The following is a 19,571-nucleotide window of genomic DNA, read 5'->3' on the forward strand; positions in this document are numbered from 1 at the left end:
TATGTAGGGCAGATGTTTGGGATGGTGGATCCTGGCGTGTACTTCTTTGTGTACTTCTTTATAGGACTGAGAAGGAATGGGTACAGCATTTTGTTTGCATTTTGTATCTGCTTGGGTTCATTTAATCTGGTTGCTTTTCAGAAGCCTGAATAGCTGAGACTAGGAAAGTGTCAGAGGGGAGAGAGCAAGGTCATTCCTTCTGAGCCGAAATGACAGCTAAGGAATCTGGACAAGACTGCTAAATATTGCAGAGAGATAATTTTTTTTTTTCCTGGGGGGGGGTGGTATGGGACGGAGTTGCTTCACAATAACATTCCTTTTGATCTCTTGGTATTACACAAACTAACTCTTGCAGATGAAAACTGCAGCACTGGTTTATGAGCTTAGTCAGATGAAGGACGGTAATACACCTGTAATTTTTATAACCTCCCTCTCCCATGCATGCTTCACCTGTCTCTTCACCTGCCTTTCCTTTTTACTTTAAATAGTTACAAATATTGCTAGACAAGCTGAAAATGGTCTCACCATTCAGTTTTTCTATTAATGGCAAATTGGAAAACCCTTCCATTTTCTGAGTGCTGTATTTTTCTGACTGCTTGCTTTGATTTGGTAGTTTAAAAGCAACTGTATAAAACCCTCTTATCAATTGCATAGGATATAACTATTGAGTCACACTTCTGTTTTTCTATATCAAACAAAAAGCTGAGGGGGTTGAGCAACATTTGTTTGTGGGTTTATACACCTTTTCCTTTGGTAATCATGAACCAGTTAGGAAAACAGGCTTTTCTAGTGAAATAAAAATTTTATTGCAGAATCTTGCAAAAGTGTAGCTGAAACTGAGTAACCAGTTCAGGTATAGAGCTTGACCTCTTGCTCAAATTTGCAAAACAAATCCTAAATAAATTTATTTTTGAGATTTGTGGTCCCATGCCTGTGCCTTCTGTGCCAGCAACCATTACTTTGGTTTCAGTTACACCTACAGAATGCCAAGCCTGATTCTGAGACCAGAAAATCCAAAATACCATCAGAAAGCGTGAGCTTGACAAAATTTCCCAACTTCTGGCCAGAGTTACACATGAAGTTTGAGATTTCTAAACCACTATATCCCAAAAATCACTCAGTTGAGATTCGATGGTTAATTGTTCTAAAAACACATGTGGAAGTTAGTGGCAGTCATCTCCTTCTGTCTTGAAATATTGGTAAAGTTTATGTTTACCATATGAAAGTTTGGACATAGACCTAAACTGGATTTTTTTCCTTGGTCTTCACAACCAGGAAGAACTGCTTTCAGTAGACCTTGATTGCCACAGCAGCATCATTAAATCTTCTTCAGATTACTTCTTGACAGCAATATTGGACACTGGAAGGGGTTCCAAGTGCTGTAAGTTTTCTTAGAGTGAGTGCAACTGGAACCACTGAAGATATACAATGCTGTTTAAACCTCTCTTTGATTCCTACCACAGTCTTTTTCTCTCTCCACCTCTCAGCATAAGAATCAACTCAGATGTTTCCCATGCATTTTATATTTAAAAGCTATGAGTGACATTTCTTATGCAGTGTTTAATTTAGATGCCATTTTACACAGAAACTTCTCACTTGACAAAGGAAAGGTGGTTCTTCTGACATAGTGAACTTTCAGTAAAAGTCAATCATTGGGGTGTCTGCTAATACACTTTCTAGGCATTTGCATTACTTAGCTGCTTTAATAGGTATGTTTTCAGTACTTCATTGCTGAATGAATTGAATTTGTATCTCTTCTACTCTTCATTTAACTGTTCTTTATTTTTTAATAGTGTACATCTATATAAGCCCTTGAGTAGCATTTAATTGTTGTATCAGTTTATGGAGAGCTTCTAATAAGTTTGGAGAAGCTTTTAGTCTTTGAATTCAGGCATGAAGTGGCCTTAATGAGCAAATTCTGGAAATGGATGTATGCCTGGTAAATACTGACTACCTTTAGCAAAGTGATAAAGGAGGCCTCTCTAGTCCTAGCACCAGCTTCCACCTAAAAGAAGGCAGAGTGGTCATCAGCATGGCTTGTAGAAGGAAATATGTTAAACTTGCCAAAAGCTGGGGGAAGTGGTGCTGCTGCATGCCTTATCTCATAATCCAAACAATGCTGACAGAAGGGTGTTGTGTGCCCTACAGCAGAAGTATACATTAAGCATGGCTTTCTCCCTGGTAATTGCAGTGACTGGAGGAACCAGGAGAAGGTTGCAATTGAAGTGTTTTTTATCATAGGTCCTCTGGTTCTCACAGTCTTCTGGTTTATATATATATATTTTTTCTTAAATTTATAGAAATTTTATCTTTCTCCCCCCCATTTTAATTTGAGATGACTGATTTATGTACTTTGCTTATAGGGAAAAACCACTTTCAAACACCTTTTTAACTCTGTTACATTTATTTCATGCTGTGAGCTAATTGTCTGGTGATCCCACGAAACACATTTTGATCTGTCTATAAATTGGTGTACATTAGCACGTTCTAAAGGTTGAGCAGGATTTTGCTGGGGCAGAAGCATCTGCTCCCTACTCCACAGAACTGTACTTACAGGTGCAGGTTTAGATTAACAGAGTCTAATAGATGTAATCCCGCAGAAGAATACAATGACTTTTCACTCAGGGCCATTATCTAAATGTCTCGCTAGCTGGGGCTGAAATATTTAGTAATGAGATGAAAACCATTCAGAAAACCTTGTAACAGGAAACAATTTATGTTCAGACGCTGGATATAAAATAACTTTAATCATGTTATAATGGACAACATGATGCAGATAAGCAGCATTACTCTCTGTAGAAAGGTAGTAAGCATCTTACAAAATTTCTCTTCTGGCTCATTTTGAGAAGTCCTCTCTTCAAGTGAGATGATTATGGAAGCCTGCCAGTGGCAGATGATACGTGCAGCTCAGTACTGTCATGTATGGATTTGTTAAAGTGGTTAAGGTATGAACAGTCTGTTTGTAGCTACAAAATTGGACTACAGATCCAGACCATATCCCAAACCAATGTGTTTGTGCAGGGGATTTTGGATCCTCTGTCTAAAACTATGAATATGGTTGAGTATTCCAGCAAAAGGCTGGAATTATTAGCAAGAACATATGCCACTAACACTGATACTGTGTGTAAAATGGACTTTCTAAATCCTCCATGCCTATATAAAATAAATATGCTCATGTCCCACTGCCACATTCCTCATTTTTCTAGTGTGAAATCAGAGGGATTAAGACTTCTAATTAAGACAGCAGAGAAAGGAATGGTTGACTTTGCTAGTGCAAATTAGTTTGAAAGAAAAAGAGCTTCCACTATTCTATTTGCTTGTTAGGACAGACAGTTTGATTTAATCATTTCCTTGAGACAAAGAACTAATACGGCTTTTAAGAGGGGAGCGGGCCACAGAATGTGTATTAGCTGCGTATCCAAGAGGTAACAGAAATGTTCTGTTCGAGAGGGGAGAAAGGATCCAATTAAAGTAGGTGTGTTTGTGGAGGCTGAGGAAAAATATGTACCATATACAAGAGCAGAATTACTGAGTTTGTTTCTCCATGGGCTAAACAAGATCTAGACATTTAGAATGCCTCAGGGTTGTTCGTAAATTTGGGAAGCTATGAGTATTTTGTATGAAACTGTTTTTGTGTGAAACATTGTTCCTCACATGCCTTCAGCTTTGTCAGATTTGAGATGGAAAAGATACAGTGCAGTTTAAATTCAAATAAACCTGGGTGTGTGTTTCTCACTTTAAGCCTCGTTCTCAACACAATGCTCAGAAGTAAAGGAATTAAAGCAAAAAGGATTTTTTTCCCCTGTCAGATTAGCATTGTTCAAACGTTGGTAGAATTACGCAGTCCCCTAGTGAATTTAAAGGAAGCAAACAAAGCTTTGGGTTTATCCTCCATCTACATTCTAAGATTAAACTGGATTTTAAATGTACTGAGACATCCAATATTTCATGGGGTCTTAATTGACACTTGTGGCAATGCAGCCTTCATGATAGAAGGTGGGGAGGTACAATGTGGGTAGCAGTGGAGCCCAGGGAAAAGTACAAAAGTCTGTAGTCTCAGATGGCACAAATGAGCATTCACTGCAGAGGGACTATGCTGCCTTACTGAGGGTTTTGCGCTTTAAAAAAATTTTCTTTAAAACAAACATTCTCCATCAGATGTCAGGTTCAGGTCTTCTTCACGTCAAATAAGAAGTACAAAACTAACTTCTTCCCATATTCTTTTGCTGCTAAGCTTGCCCAGCACCTTTGAATAACAAAATCAACCAAACTTGAACCAAATGAAATAGCTACAATTCAAGATTATGCTCTGCATTGTGGAAAAACAAAATCAGGATTTTGATTGTTTTCTTTATTTATTTATTTATCTATGGTTTGCATAGGTAAATGCAAATGGTGGGAAACACTCGGTTTGCACAGCTTTATCATTTAAATAATAATACTTAGTAACCTGTATGTCATTTTACAGTGACTGTGGGAGCTTCATTTTTTAATGCAAGCTTACTACAGAATCACAGAATCGTATAGGTTGGAAAAGACCTTTAAGATCATCGAGTCCAACTGTAAGAGCTCAGGGTAAATTTTCAGGGTATCGTATAGGAAGGCAGCATACTGACGGGTTTCACACAAACCAGAAAATTCACCAGGAATCTTTCTAAGCATGTTTTCGTGAACCATTCTTTCCAGACCCAGGCATCTAACCTCAGGGTTCAGGGAAATATCCCATCCAACGTCATAGCTGTGAGCACCCTTCTAAAATTAGTTTCATTCGAAAAAAGAAAGATGGGAACCACTTAGATTTAACAGCTAATACCTAAAACATACATATAGTTGGTGAGAGAAAAAAAATATTTTTTTTTTCTCTGCTTAACTTCATACAAAGATAGATATATTGCTCAGGAGACAGTATTCTGCCCCAAAATGTCTGGTAGTCACTGGCTAAGCCTCTGCTGCTCTAGTGTGATTTCACAAGATGCAACAAGTAGAGAATATTACTCTTTAGTACAGTTGTTGGAAGACTTGTTCGGAAGACCCTGTTGTTTGCAAGTCCTTGTTTCAATATTTTATGGCAAGTGAAAGAACTTCTACAGGAGGTGTTGAGATTTCACTGAATATCCTGAAACTTAGTACTTGGAGTACATTGGAAGAAGAACTGGATTCACATCTTTACTTGGGATTGGGCAGGTTTGAACTTGTGTCTCCTATATGGAGAAGGAAAATGTTCTCTCTATTTCAATACTAAGTTTAAGGTGGGACACCTTATTTTCTATGCCACCTGTGAGGGGAAGATGTGCTCTGAGAATGCCAAACGTTGCAGAGAAGTGTGACACAATGTGCACTGCTGCCAGGACTGTAGCAGCAAGATGAGAGGCTCTACATACTGTGTGGCCACTAGCAAAAAGAATGAAAATGGGGGACATAGGGACATACAGGATCAGTGAAAAAGAAAATTGTAGTGGTACCTAAAGGAACAGCTTGCCCCATTTGCAACCATAGTCCTTTGTGCCTTTCCTCTGTTCTCTTTCTTTTTCTAAGCATATCTAAAAAGGAATGTTTGGGTTGAATTTTAAATGACAAGACCCAGTCCGTACTGTAAACTGTTGCTAGCACAGTGTTTTGTTGGTTGAAAACTGGCAAGGTGGTATGCAACTGAGAGCCGTGTTGGCAACAAAACCCTAATGCTTCTGCTTCTTATTTGGAAAAGAAAAAAAAAAAAAAAAAAAAAAAGACCACAAGTACCTATTACTTGTACTTCACTTGAAATGTGATAACAATCCCAAGGCTAAAACTAAGGGCTGTGTTTGAGAAGGGACTTGATTATATACACTGTACTTTTATTTGAGTTTTTTGTGGCTATAACATACTGGCAGATACTTCAATATTACACTCAGGTTGAGTTAATTTAATTGAACGAAAACAAGTTTATTTCTAAATGATTGTCTATAGTGGGGTCCTGTATGTACTAAATGCAAAGCTTTGGAAATTGAGCTTGACTCTTTCCTGAGTTTCCCCATACAGAAATTACCTCAGTTAGTCTGTATTAAAGTGCTCAGCAAAAAGGGGTGCCCTGTTTCTGGTCAGCTCTGAGACAACTACTATAATAAATAAAATGAATTATAATAAAAGAGCAAACAGCAGATGTCTGGACTCCTGAGACTGCTGTACTAATCAGAAGCTCATACTCCTTTCCCAGTCATATCAGTGCTTCATGGGTGATGGACTTTGTGGGCATACTCAGCAAGTACGCATCTTGTAAGTCGAAAACAAATGCATCTGTGATCAGTGTACTCTATGATATTGGTTTCCCAGACAATTTCTCTGGAAGTACTCTTGCTGAGAGCTGCTGTGGCATGGAGCAAATTTACTTAGTTATGGCAGATGTGTGTATTGTGTGTATGGGAGTGGGAATACAGTTGTGTGCAGGCAACCTGATTTGAGATTTCATCTAGTTATGATTCAGTTGTGCCACTTAATTACTGCATTCTCAGGTCTTCTGTAATAAATGTGTTTCTTAACCTACAGTCTCTAAGCTGCTAGTCTAAGAATTCTGTTATAATTGAAAAGGTATTTGGGAACACTCCAATCTCTTTTTGGAGTGAAAACCACAGAACAGCATACTAAGAAAGCAATTTATTCGAAGTCAGAGGGGCAGGTCACTCTGTTTCAGATTGTCAGTGTGGTTTCAGTAGGTTTGGGTCTTTTTGATTAGGATTGGGGTGGGAGGGGAGTTGATTGGGGTTTTTTTTTAATGGACTCCAGGTTGTGAGCTATCTCAGCTGAAATACTGTTCACATATCAGTCAACTTGAAGCATGTAAGGTACATGACAGCTTTTCATACAGAATCCACATAATCTAAACATTAAGATAATTCAGAAAGTGTTGTGCATTGTGATCCGCTATTTTCTGCCTCTTCTGAAAGTCAAGAAGATACTGAGAAACAGTTTGCATGCCCTTGGGATATGATTTCAGTACTCTTGTCTAAAAACATTATCAAATGTGTAGTTTTGGGAAAGGCATCGTAGCATGTAAATATGTTTTCTCTTCTTTTCAGCTCTTATACTTCTAAGCAAGAATATATAAAATTAAGTACCGTTATGGAAGTTGAAATTGAAAGGCTTCCCTTTGTTAAACAATGAAATCCATGTAAGTACAAATTAACCTGTAAAAATGTTTCCTATACTAATTATGAGGAAAAAGAATCCCTACCTAGGGAAATGCCAAATGTTGATTTATAAAATAAGTTGTGTCAAATGCATTACAGCTACAGTATGTCTGATGCGACACATTAAATAGAATATAATGATGTCCGTTTTAATGAGAATAGGGACAAACAGAAATTTTGGCAAGCTTGCTTAGTGACTTGCATCCAAACGGGTAATGGTTGGATCTATTTTCCTTGAGCTATCTGGACATTGTCACCTGATTCACTGCTTAGTGTTCACTTACAAAGTGTTAGACTGTTCAGGAGTGTTTTGCAGCTGGCAGACTGAAGTCAGTAGGGTTTGAAGTAGATATTTTATGGATTCAGTGTCTTCATGTGACTGAGAAGCAGGAGACTCACCTTTTCCCATCCAATGTCTCCATCCTGTCAAAAGCTGTTCTGTGTATAAAGTAAGTAAATCAGCTGTGCTGTTGAAAGACCACGGGACAGAAGAGGAGATGTAGGGTGCAGCTGGAAAACAGAGTCCTCACTGACACCCCAACTTAGGTGCTGTCCAAGCTGCCTCTAGGGGCAGGACTGATCTTGTACATTGGCCCAGGGCTGCATGCCTTGAGGAGGGCTAGTTAGGAAGAGGGTATGAATAGAAACTGTCTTGAGAATGGGACAAACGTGAAGGTGAAACACAGTGACATTCATAGCTGCTGGGCCACAGTGGGAGAAAATCTGAAGACTAATGATTAGTACCTTCTCTTGAGAGAAAGGTGACCAGTTCTGTTGACCAAACTGTGCAGATGAGTACCTCAGTGATGGAGATACTGGAGAAGACGAGAACATCCCAGCCAGCACGTGTTTTCTGGGAAGTCAAAAGCAGCTGGAGAATTTGAACCACAAATGTCTCACTGGCTCATTCTTCAAGCTAGGAGGAGAAATGCCTAGGGTGGAAGATGCTCAGGCACTAGACACCAAGCAGCTTAATCACCACCAGGACTCAGGCATTGTGCCTGTCTAGTGGAAAACACAAAGCGCCACACAAGTTTAGTTATCTCCAGAGTGGCAGCTGAGCAGGGGTGTTGAGGATCTAAATTGTGGGTTTATGTGTTTAAAGTGGTACTTAAATAGTTGGGTCCCTGTGTGAATCTAGCTGATACTGCATTTGAAACTTTGATGATGTTTACATTACAGCCTTGAGAGCTCAGCATTTGACATAATTCTTCCTTCTAACTGAACTAGTTTTATATATTAGGGAAGCAGAGAAATAAAGAATGTGTGATGACCATTTTTTTTCTTAAATTAAATCCTCTTGTATCCCCTTATTTATAGAAAGTGAACAAAAGCTTAGTGTAATTTATTTTTATAAATTTTGATAATCATTATGTGATTTTTACATTCAGTTTGCCTAGTTTTCTATTTATACAGTGAAAAGACAGATTAAGTATTGGCACTAGAACTTCCAACTGGGTTCTGCAAATACAGCTGTCCAGCTGGCTCTGAGTCATTTCTACAAATAAAACTGCTACAATCTAAAGTCTAATGAGCTGTGTGCCTGCTCCATGTAGGACAGAGGGGGCTGCCCATCTTACCTTTTTTGTACCTGTAACCTGCAGCCTGCCTATGCAGACAAACAAATTTTCCTTTCTGGCAGCAATAGAGTTAATCTGACTAGATAAAGGACTGCAGTCATGTAAAATTGGAGAGACTTTCTAGAGTAATCTTGGGTCTTGCATATTCTGCAATTCTGAGAATTCTAAATTCAATTAGAAAATAATTAGAATATTTAATCCCTGGAAAGGTGCGAGAACTACAGGTTTAAAAAATATATACCTGTACATACTCATTTGCAGGATACTCCTGATGAGTAAATTGTTAAAATGATGATTTATATTAATTTATATTTGTGATTTTTTGTAGGTTTTTGAAACAGCAATCTAATGCCATAAATGTGGAAGCTTTTGTTATAAAAGAAATGGGAATGAACTACAGGCTTTTTGTTTAGTGGGAAGTTTTATGACTTCTAAAGAATACATTTTCTTACATTTTCAAACAAAAGAAGGCGTTTTAGGTTTCCTGTAAAATGAAATTCATGTAGAAAAGCTCTGAGGTCTTGGGTGACTTAAATTCTTTTGGTTTTGATTAAAATCAAAACATGTCACCCTAATTTGACCTCTTATGAACTTTATGGAACTTTTAAAATTAGTTTAATTTAGACATGTTGTTTTGGACCAAAATCAAAATGCTCTAGACTCAAAAATGTCAAACAGGATGCTTTTAATGTTTCCAAAATAAAACTTATTTGAAATAGCTTAAATATAACAATTGATGAAAATGTTTTCCATATGAAAAGCAAAGTTGGCAAATCTTTAAAGCGGTCCTCTCTAGAAATAAAGTTTTAATCTTACACTGTTGTTCAGCATGTTTTTTTAAGGTCATATCAGCATGTTTTTTAAGGTCATATCCCTGTACCACAGGGAACAAAAACATAATGTGGGGGTGGGGGATTCAGACTCAGTAAAACAATTCTGCAGCACAACTAAAATGTGTGGTGCACTTTAAAGAGTGTTTCATGTGTGAGAGCGCGTTTTCAAGGTTTTTCGCCATCTAGGCAAAAAATAATTTTGCCTCTTTGCATATGAGCCCATCTACAGGCTAGCAAAATTCAGTTTGGTAGTGATGGCAGGGTGATTTCCAGGAATGGGAGGTAAGCATCTCTCTACCCTCTCTACCTTGCCTACCGCCCTCCTTGTAACCCATATAACTTCACTGACTGGGGCAGGCAGGGAGTTTGTAGTAGGCTTTCATCCCAGTGATAACAATAGGAGCTGTTGGAGTAAGCCCATCCACAGCATGCATTCCACTTGACAGATATCACAGAATCATTAAGGGTGGAAGGAACCTCTGAAGATCATCTAGTTCAACCACTCCTGGCTTAAGCAGGGTCAGCTAGAGCAGGTTGCCCAGGACCATGTCTGTGGGTTTTTAATATCTCCAAGGATGGAGACTCCACCATCTCTCTGGACAACCTGTTACAGAATCATAGAATTATAGAATGGTTTGGGTTGGAAGGGACCTTTAAAGGTCATCTAGTCCAACACTCCTCCAATGAGCAGGGACATCTTCAACTAGACCAGGTTGCTCAGAGCCCTGTCCAACCTGACCTTGAATGTTTCCAGGGATGGGGCATCTACCACCTCTCTGGGAAACCTGTTCCAGTGTTTCACCACCCTCATGGTAAAAAATTTCTTCCTTATATCTTATTACAAACAACCCTCTTCTAGTTTAAAACCATTACCCCTTGTCCTATTGCTACAGGCCCTACTAAAAATCTGTCCCCATCTTTCTCACAGGCCCCTTTTAAGTATTGGAAGGCCACAATAAGGTCTCCCTGGGGCCTTCTTGTCTCCAGGCTGAACAACCCCAACTCTCTCAGCCTTTCTTCATAGGAGAGGTGTTTGGAACCAAAACTAGAATGAGAAATTCAGTCAGAATACATTTGAGAAAACTGTTCCTAATGTGAGGATAGTAGCTCAAAAACAAAGGAAAAACGGTACAAGGGGGGAAATGCTTTATAAAAACCCTTTAGGTGTGAAGTTTATCCTGTAGAAAAAGACCAATGAAATGCAAATTTAATAAGTCATATGCAGAATATGCTTCAAATTGTATTTGATAAATTATAATATTATTGTTACATCTATATAAATATAAAACTATATTATTACTATTTGCTATAATCTACAGAATTTTGCCACTAAGAAGGAAGCTTAGAATTCTAGAAGAATTATAGCTATTCTAGAAGAATTCTAGCTTCTAGAAGTAGTCTAGCTATTCTAGAAGAATAGCACAATTAAATAATTAAATGCAATTTTGGTGTATTTCCAACTGAAACATCAGTTTGAGGAATACTGAAATTAAGTAGGGGGGCTCTTTTTTCTGTGGAAGAATCAGCCTATGAGATGGTATCACACTAATAAGACAAAGTGAAAGATGTTATTCAGTGGCTGACAACGGACAGCCAGCACTAGAACAGTTCACAGCTGCCAGAATAAGGCCATATCCTTGCATCTGAGGCTTGTAACATTGATCCTCATGCAGTGCTTTGTGCTCTGTTATACATATGAAATCACTATGGCTGCTGCAGAAGACTAATTAAGTTGTGGGTTTATTTCCTGTCCTTTTCACTGGCTCTGTGGTTTGGTTTTTTTTTGGTTTGTTTTTTTTTTCCCAGTATAGCTCTTCTATAGCTTAAGCTCTTCTAGCTTAATTTGAGCTATTCCTGATATGGGAACACAAGGAGGGTTTTTATTCTTAACTGTGGATATTGATAGTCACTGAAAACTCTATGATAGGAACACATTAGTCCTACTAATAACTTATCCTGATTTAGTCACTGTGCTGTTACAATTATGATAATCAAGTTGACAATTTAAACGTGATTAACACTGTGGATCACTAACAATTAATGGTAAAGGTTATCATTAATAAACTTATTTTCTTCCAGTTGTCAAGGTCCTATCAGCCATCAACTAAGAATATTTTTGGAACAGTGGAACTTTAGACCAATTCTCATGAGCTTTTTAATTTTAAGACTTTGACAAACTTTCAAAAAAAAGAAGAGCAGACTCTCTAAAGGCAGGGTACATACAGACCCTGTCAAAGTTGTCAGTAGTGGCTTTCCAGAACACATCAGAAAAAACTGCATGTCCTTATCAACTCCCAGCATTTAGTTTTGCTATAAGACTTCCCAAACTCTTGTATTTTCACCCTAAGTAGCAGCTCATATGACTGTATGCTTTAGGAGACATCTATAATCCAGCCAGGGAATCAGACACAGCTGGATCACTCCTAATTGCCTTAGCCAAAATGTTCATTTGTAAGTGTGGGCAATCCACCCAAAAGCCTGTGACTTGGTCAATCTGTTTGTTTCAGAATTTTTAACCAGATTAGCAAGTGTTCCCCAGTGAACCTAGGGGCATGTAGTTCTCTAGTAAAAAACTTGGTGATGTTATTGATAAATACAAGGTGAGAAGATAAACTTAAATTACCTTAGGTGAGATTGGACAGAAACCAAAGTTAGTGTAGGATATTGGCAGATCAGGAGCACAGTCATGCTTCATGAGGGCAGTTCTGCAACAGTGTCACATACACAATCATCGCCTCCAGGCAAAGTGTTCCTGACTTCAAGGGTGATGACTGTAGTCATCTCCTCTTCCCATATAGTGACTCCTGCTTGATTTTTGTTTCTGGGTTGGTTTGGTGTTTTTTTTTCCAAGTGACTAAGCATCTAATTTGAATCAACTGTGGGAGAAGAAAGGATTGAAGGTAAAGTAGTGCTTTTTGTTATTCAGGTTGTCGTTAATTGCTGTTTTCAGTTCACAACATTTAAATGAAATATTCACGCAATCGGGCCAGTTGTAATTCAATCAGAAACCCATCCAACTACCCTGAGGAATCCCATCAGGGCTCCTTACGCAGCAAGAAAGAATTTTAATTAGAAATTTGAAATAAGCTTTCCTCCAGTTTTGCCAGGAACAAAATGGGCTGGTGCTCAGTGCCTCCATATGGGGAATTAAAGCCTTTGCAAAAAATCAGCATTTAAAGAAACATGTAGAATTTAAGATTGTGATAAATGAGTCTACATTTGCACTTTCTAGTAAGTCCCAGTGAAGAATCTGAATGTTTTGCAAACACATTTCTAGGTGCAAAGTACACTACCACTTCTGTTGTGAGTATCTGTATTTTTAAAAGTTCAATCTTATAATAAAAAATGATGAATTATTTAGTTGCACACAAAGCTATCTTTGAAGATGCAGCTAATAAAAAATAGGAGGTAGAGAGTAATTTGAATGGAAAATTACTATTTAGGCATTATAAATGGGTTACATGCTATTAGCTCTGAGAGGTGTTTTGAACTGCTAGAAGAATTCCAGTAAGATGCTTGCTCCAATCACAGGGAAAGGGGTGCAGCAATAGGGTCAGTTCCCATCATTCAGAGATCATGATTCTTAAACCAGTCACTAATTTTGAAGTATATGATTCAACTCTAATAAACTAGGGAAGGATGGCAGGGGGAAGTTACTTGGCTCTGCATTAAGTTGCTGTAGAGTAAGTCAATCAGGCTTTCTACTCTTTAATAACTTTGACAGCTGGAAAATTCCTGAACAAAACCAGTTCTGATACTCGTGCAGCATTTCGCATCTATTGTTAATGTGAGTACAGCGCAAGGGTTGACCCCATTATAGTAGCATCTAGCACCCCACTCCTAAGCCAGAGCAACACAGTCACTAGGTGGTAGATAAGTAGCAAGGTGTGGGGTTTAGGTTTTGGGGGGGTTTTTGTGGTTTTTTGTTTTGTTTTGTTTTGTGTTTTTTTGCTTGTTTGGTAGGTTTTAGGCTAGGATTTGGGGGGTTTTTTTGTTTGTTTGGGGATTTTTGGTTTCGTGGGGTTTTTTTTGGTCTTGCTTAACTGTTTCAACAGAGCTTGGAAGGAAATGAAATAGCCACTTCACCTTAGACTGCTTTTCCTTTTGCCTCCTGACCTTTATGTCCATGACTTGTTTTCCTTCTGCTAATCTCTTCCTTAAAAACTCCTTTCAAAGAATACAGAGCAGAACACAGAAGTCTTTCCTTCACCTTAAAATATAATGGCTTAAAGCTGACACTTGCAGACTACTGCCCAACTCATTTTGTCGTGTTTTTCCTAGCTTTGCTACCTTGGAAAACTAGAGCTTTGTGTCTTTACCATTTGCATTTAATTAGCGTGACAAGCACAGTACGATCCCATTTTGGAGACTTCCCCAGGCTGTTTCCTCAAGGCTATTCAGTTTGTCAGTGAGATACAGGACTTGCACCTCACTGTTCTAATTTCCAAAGCAGACAATTGCTCCAGACCCTCCAGAAGGGCAGATGGGAAAGAAAAATACAAAATTGTAGGCAGGATCCTTAACTTATCTAAATTGGCAGTGGCTCCATTGACTAAACTTACACTACCAGCTGATGATCTATGCTATTTGTATACTTTCCTAATAAGAAATATCCTGATGTCCTAGCCTTACCCCTAAGACGAGTATCTTTCTCCATGCTCCAAAATTGTTAAGTGTATGAAACCAAGCTTCCACTTTGAACATTTTTCTTCTTCTGCTTAGGATCCCTAGAGCTCAACTAGGAATGAGTCTGATTATATGCAGGGTGAGTCTGAGCATACAGCTAAAACAAAAAAGGCAATTCTATAATTTTGTTCAGCATAAGTAAGGGCTTGATCATAAGTTTTTCTGGTCTGTTTTTGGTGTAGGGTTTGGGTTTTTTTTCCCCTTCTCCATGCATTGTAAGACTTGCTGGCACACATGCTTCAAACACATGCTCACTTAATGAAAGTCAGGAGCAAGGTTTTTTGTTAAAGCATGGGTTACAGTATTTAAGGAGTTCACCTGGTTTTCATGTTTAGAAAGAGGACTTTCTAGTATAGCTATATAATTATAATCGAGCTGTGTGTTACATAAAGCATGTTTTTTCTGACTAGAAGTAGTCTCACTTCACAAGGATTATGCAGCTTGGTTTTACATGGAAACAATATTATCTAGAAAAGAGTTAATTTCTTGACAGAGGAAATTAATGTACTTGTATGGCAACTGCAACTATTAACAGAATAAATTTTCCTTCAGGGCCATCTCACTGATTTTACAACCAGTTTCACATTTGATTCAAGTTCTTTGGAGCATGATATCTCAGATATTTCATGGAAACGACTGCAAAATGTTTAGCAAGTTGTGCTTGAAAATCAGCATGTTTAGTTCTCCTCATTTCAAAAGACTTAAGATCATGTTGAAACTCTAGTTAAAGAATAACATTCTTTATAGCACTCTGAACTAGAGCAGGTGTCCCAGTTCAGTATGCAGAGCAGAAGATCAGGTTGTAATCACTATTATACTTCAAAGGTCGGTTTTAATTAATAAGAGTAAAGTGATTTTAAGGAAAAGGGGAAAGTTTATTTAAACAAAAGCTCTTAATCTAAAAAGAGTTCAGACATTATAATCCCAAGGGAGTTCTCAAAAATTCTTAAGGAAATAATGAAGGGAAGAACAAAAGGTTGATGGTTTAAGGAAATTCTCTACTGAAATTTAGCACCCAGTAGAAGAAAAGAAGTGACAGTCATGGAAGTGGAAGTTCTGTACCTGTTCTTCCTTGGCTAAAGACCTCTTTTGCTGTTTTGTCTACCAAGCATCTCTGTGTTCCCTGCAGGGGCGCTCTCGATTGTGTAGAATGGGAATTTAATTATCACAGTCTGCCATCATAACAGTCAGTCCCTGTCAATTATACTGGTATTTTAAGGAATAAAATAATCCTTACAAAAGATCTCTGACTGAGGGAACTAAATACTTAGCTAAAACAAGGACAACTCACATCTAACTAAAACTAGAGCTTCAGTCTTTTTTCCTTAACCTTTTTAACTACAGTACGAAATCGTAATACACACAATGCTATAGTTAAAAACACTGTAGCTTCCACAGGTATTGGATCAATTCGCTCTCCATCCTCAGATGTCAATGGCTTTTCATTCCTACAAAAGGGATAGACTCAATGTTTAGCCCATATATGAAGCTACAAGATATAACTATTAAAAAAGGTAAACATTATTGCCACTTTTGGATCACTGCTTATCTTCAGATAATAAGATGGGACAAGTACTTTCTTTAAATGCAGAGAAAATGCCATTTAAAGTCTCTATCAACATACTAATTCTGGACTGGACATTAGTTGCAGTAGCAAAAACACTTTTTAGGCTGAATATGAAATCTTTTCTCTTGTCTGCTTAAGAAACCTAAACCAGGGAGTAGGTTGTCAGTTCATACTTTCCTCAATATATGTAAAGTAATAATAGTAAATATGTAAAGATATGCCTGAGATTAACATAGAGAGTTTTCTTTGACAGCTGAGAGCAGCTGCACTATAAACAAAGAAGATGCAGAAGCAAGGCTGTCTAGCTAGACCGATGCACATTGTGTGTTCCCTGGAGAAACTAATCTCTTCTGCTACTTCCCATTGCTCAGCTTAGCCAGCATGCCTCAAGCCATGTCTAATTACCATTTCTACCTCTCATTCAGTCCAAAGAGGCACTATGATATCAGACAAAACATGCATCCTATTTCTGCGTTGGTCATGTATTACTTCTTCCCTTCCCCTTCCATCTGAGCTTTTACCAAATCTGTTCCTTCAGCTGTATCTCGCTTGACTCACAGCTTTGCATGTGAATGCACATTTCCAGCTCACTGAAGTGGCTTCCGGTGCTTCCTTAGAACTTGTAGGATACATTTACTGTTTAAGTTTCTATTATTTTCTTGCTACTTTCTCTTTTCTATGCTTTTTTTTCCCCATCACTGGTTTAGAAACGCTGTAGGCATGAAAACTTGATCTTACCATTACTCTTGGAACTATGCTATTTAAGTGTGGCCTGTATAGATGTACACAAACAACAGCATTTATGAAACAGGAAACATGCTGAGTAGATCTCCACGTCAATCTAAAGAAGAATTCTAAAGAAGGAGTATTTCTTTTTTTGGCTATACTCCGGTTGCTAAGCCTATTTATCTTTGCAAAACAGTATACCTGTTCTTTCAAAGATATTTGTTTGAGAACTAGCTGATGTAGAGGACAGTGCAAGACTAGGATAACTGGTTTTTTGAGCTCCTGAACCTCCAAAGCTATCTAGTATAGTGCTTCTATACAAACTTGCAGTTATTTCATATGAGTGAAATATATAGATAGGAGAGAACACCTCTTTGCATGTCAACTGCTTTGAATCATTCTGGCACTTGGCCTGGGTCACCTTTCATCATTGTGAATTCAGAGTTGGCAAATCTGAAATACCTCACATGAAAGAAAGGCATACAAAGCTCTGTCATTGTCATTGAAAAGGAATGGGTATTATTCTTTTCCTTTTGAATTTCAGAAGTACCTTCAATATCCTGTTTCAGCTGTAGTTGGGAGAAAAGTCAGTGAGGAGGATCAAGAAGAGACTGGAATTAAAATAATTTTATGATTTCAAAGAGCCACTGGCCCTGTAAAGATTCTGCTCTGAGTTACTACCAGGAAGCAGACCCATAACGTATAATAAAAGCAGCAGATCTCCCACACTGAAATATCTCCTATCTTCTCCATATCCCATGTTTTCTGAAAAATTAAAAGGAAGTGAGCCTGTGTATGATGAAACTTTCAGGCTGTGAGCCTCCTTTTTCTAAAGCCAATCTGGCATCTCCCAAAAGATGGAATAAACCTTCTGGCCTTTTCAAGGAAAAGAGTTTCATTTAGTTCAGCACTATAACATTTAACTAAGAGTTTCATTTAGTTCAGCACTATAACATTTAACTGTAAGAGATCTCTGGATTGTCCTAGGTACTCCAAAGGGTTGGAAGCAAGGACCGAAGATTCAGCATGAAGTGTATTAAGCTGCATCTTCCATATGTAGTTTATGATTTTAGAGACAGCTCTTTTGGATTTTTCTGAAGTCTTCATGGATTGTGATACTGAATAATGAATGAATTTAACAATGACAGTTGATGCCATAAGCACCAGGACACTTCTTGATCTGGGACAAAACTAGCCTTCATTAAGGCTCTTGCATACAAAGTCACCTTGCACAACTTGAGCTTCTTAATCTAGATATCTGGTCTATGCTATGTCCTGTAGCCTCCCTTGAATTCATGAAGAGAGGCAGATACCTCCAGGACTGAGGAACTTGTTTCAGGAAGGTTATCAATTAATTCTGTCCAGTCTCAGAATACTGTGTACTTATGCTAAGTGGCATAGCTATGGACCATACCCCTAGAATGCTAGATGTTTACTTGTATTAAGTTGGTATCAGAGACGAACACTTTTAGATATAGAAATATACCACACCCCCCCCCAAAAAAAAAAAAAAAAAAACACACAAAAAAACAACAACAACAAAACCCAAGAACAGGTAGATATTGTTATTGATTTGTAGCAAATTTTTACTACAGCCTGATTAGTACACAGTGTTTCTGGAGTGTTAGAATGTTTTGATCCCAGGAAAGTGAAGACGGTGAATGCCAGTTTCTTATGTATGACAGCTTTAGCCCAGCAGTTATTCACAGCTTTTTTTTCTTAGTAAATCATAACAACTTCCTGTACTCTTTGGTAGGCATAATAGCAAAATCTAAGTTTCCATTTTGTGGATTACTGTATTGATAAGTGATGTGGATTGCACTTCTGTTCTTTCAGTCCTACTTGGACATAGTCTTTCCTTAAAATATTCTCTCAGAGACAGTAACTCTACCTTGCCAGGCATGGAAGAGTGTGAAATGTTTACTGACTTGTAAAATTTTAGAAAATTCTGTAAACTTGCATACTTTTCACTTACCTTAATAGTTCAAGGAGTATCTTGAAGTGATCTAGTTGATGAGAATGAAACTGGTGATGGATACTTGATCTCCAGAGACAGCTGTTCTTCAAGCCACAGTTGATTTCAACAAGGATGGTACTAGCTGATGTCTTGAATAACCCCTTGAAAGGAAGGGAAATCAAGACAGACAGGGTAAGACAAGTAGGCTGTTCCCTAGATGGATGCATATCCCCACCCAGGTCCAAAGTGGTTAAAATAGCATGAGACACAAAAGGTATTAAAGACAAGAAAGCAGAGGCCCATGTTTGTTCTGGCAGTCTCTAGATGGAACCAAACTAGTAAAATTTAAGAGGGGGATAGAGATATGAAGTATATATCTCCCTTCTAAACTTTGAAAAACAATCGGTTCTTTCCTCAGTGCAAAGGGCTGCCCCTTCAGTTGTCATAAGGTTATTTTTTAAAAACAAAAGAGATAATTAAGGCAAGGTAAGGAAGCCTGCATTTAGTGTGTGCCATGAGGACTACATAGTATTTACAGGCTTGTGCTTTTCCCTACACACATGCATTCTCTACGCCATTCCTCTTCGTAGCACCATGGCTCTCTGTGGCTGTGGAAGAGCTAGTTCTAGAAAACTTTTCCCTGGGGGAAAGTGGAGGCTGTTTTAAGTATAAGATTTGAGTTTGGTTGGGTTTATTCATTTTTGTCATGCAGACTACTCAGTCCCTACTGATAGCTCCACATGATAACAAAAATTTTAGTATCAGTCAGTTCTTGAATTCTGAATAGATTATACAGGCACATCAATTTTGTGATTCAAACACCCAAGTAAAGATCTAGTCTTGGCCCTCTACTCTCCAGTATCCTAAACATTTTAATAACAAGTGACAAAAGACATGGCCAGCAGAAAAGGTTTATGGACTACAAGACAGTACAATGTCTAAAGCAAATATAGTGTATTAGGCTTTGTTTCCCTAAACCCAGGCATAAATAGGACATGAAAAATTACAGTTCTTTTCCTGCTAGTGTACTTTCTTCTCTGTTCTGTAAAACTGTAGGTG

General features: G+C 38.0%; 1 long non-coding RNA gene across 1 annotated transcript in view; it reads right to left on the bottom strand.

Moving 5' to 3' along the window:
* Positions 1-12,366: 12,366 nt before the first annotated feature.
* The window catches only part of LOC140653689 (uncharacterized), a 52,010-nt gene continuing 44,805 nt past the window's right edge, over positions 12,367-19,571 (bottom strand). The window contains exons 4-5 of the long non-coding RNA XR_012043188.1: positions 18,531-18,673; positions 12,367-12,452 (exon numbers count right to left, since the gene is read on the bottom strand). This is a non-coding gene — a long non-coding RNA (uncharacterized lncRNA). The remainder of the gene's footprint in view (positions 12,453-18,530; positions 18,674-19,571) is intronic.

This window comes from Ciconia boyciana, chromosome 6 (assembly GCF_034638445.1).
Source record: "Ciconia boyciana chromosome 6, ASM3463844v1, whole genome shotgun sequence".
NCBI classification, from domain to species: Eukaryota; Metazoa; Chordata; class Aves; order Ciconiiformes; family Ciconiidae; genus Ciconia; species Ciconia boyciana.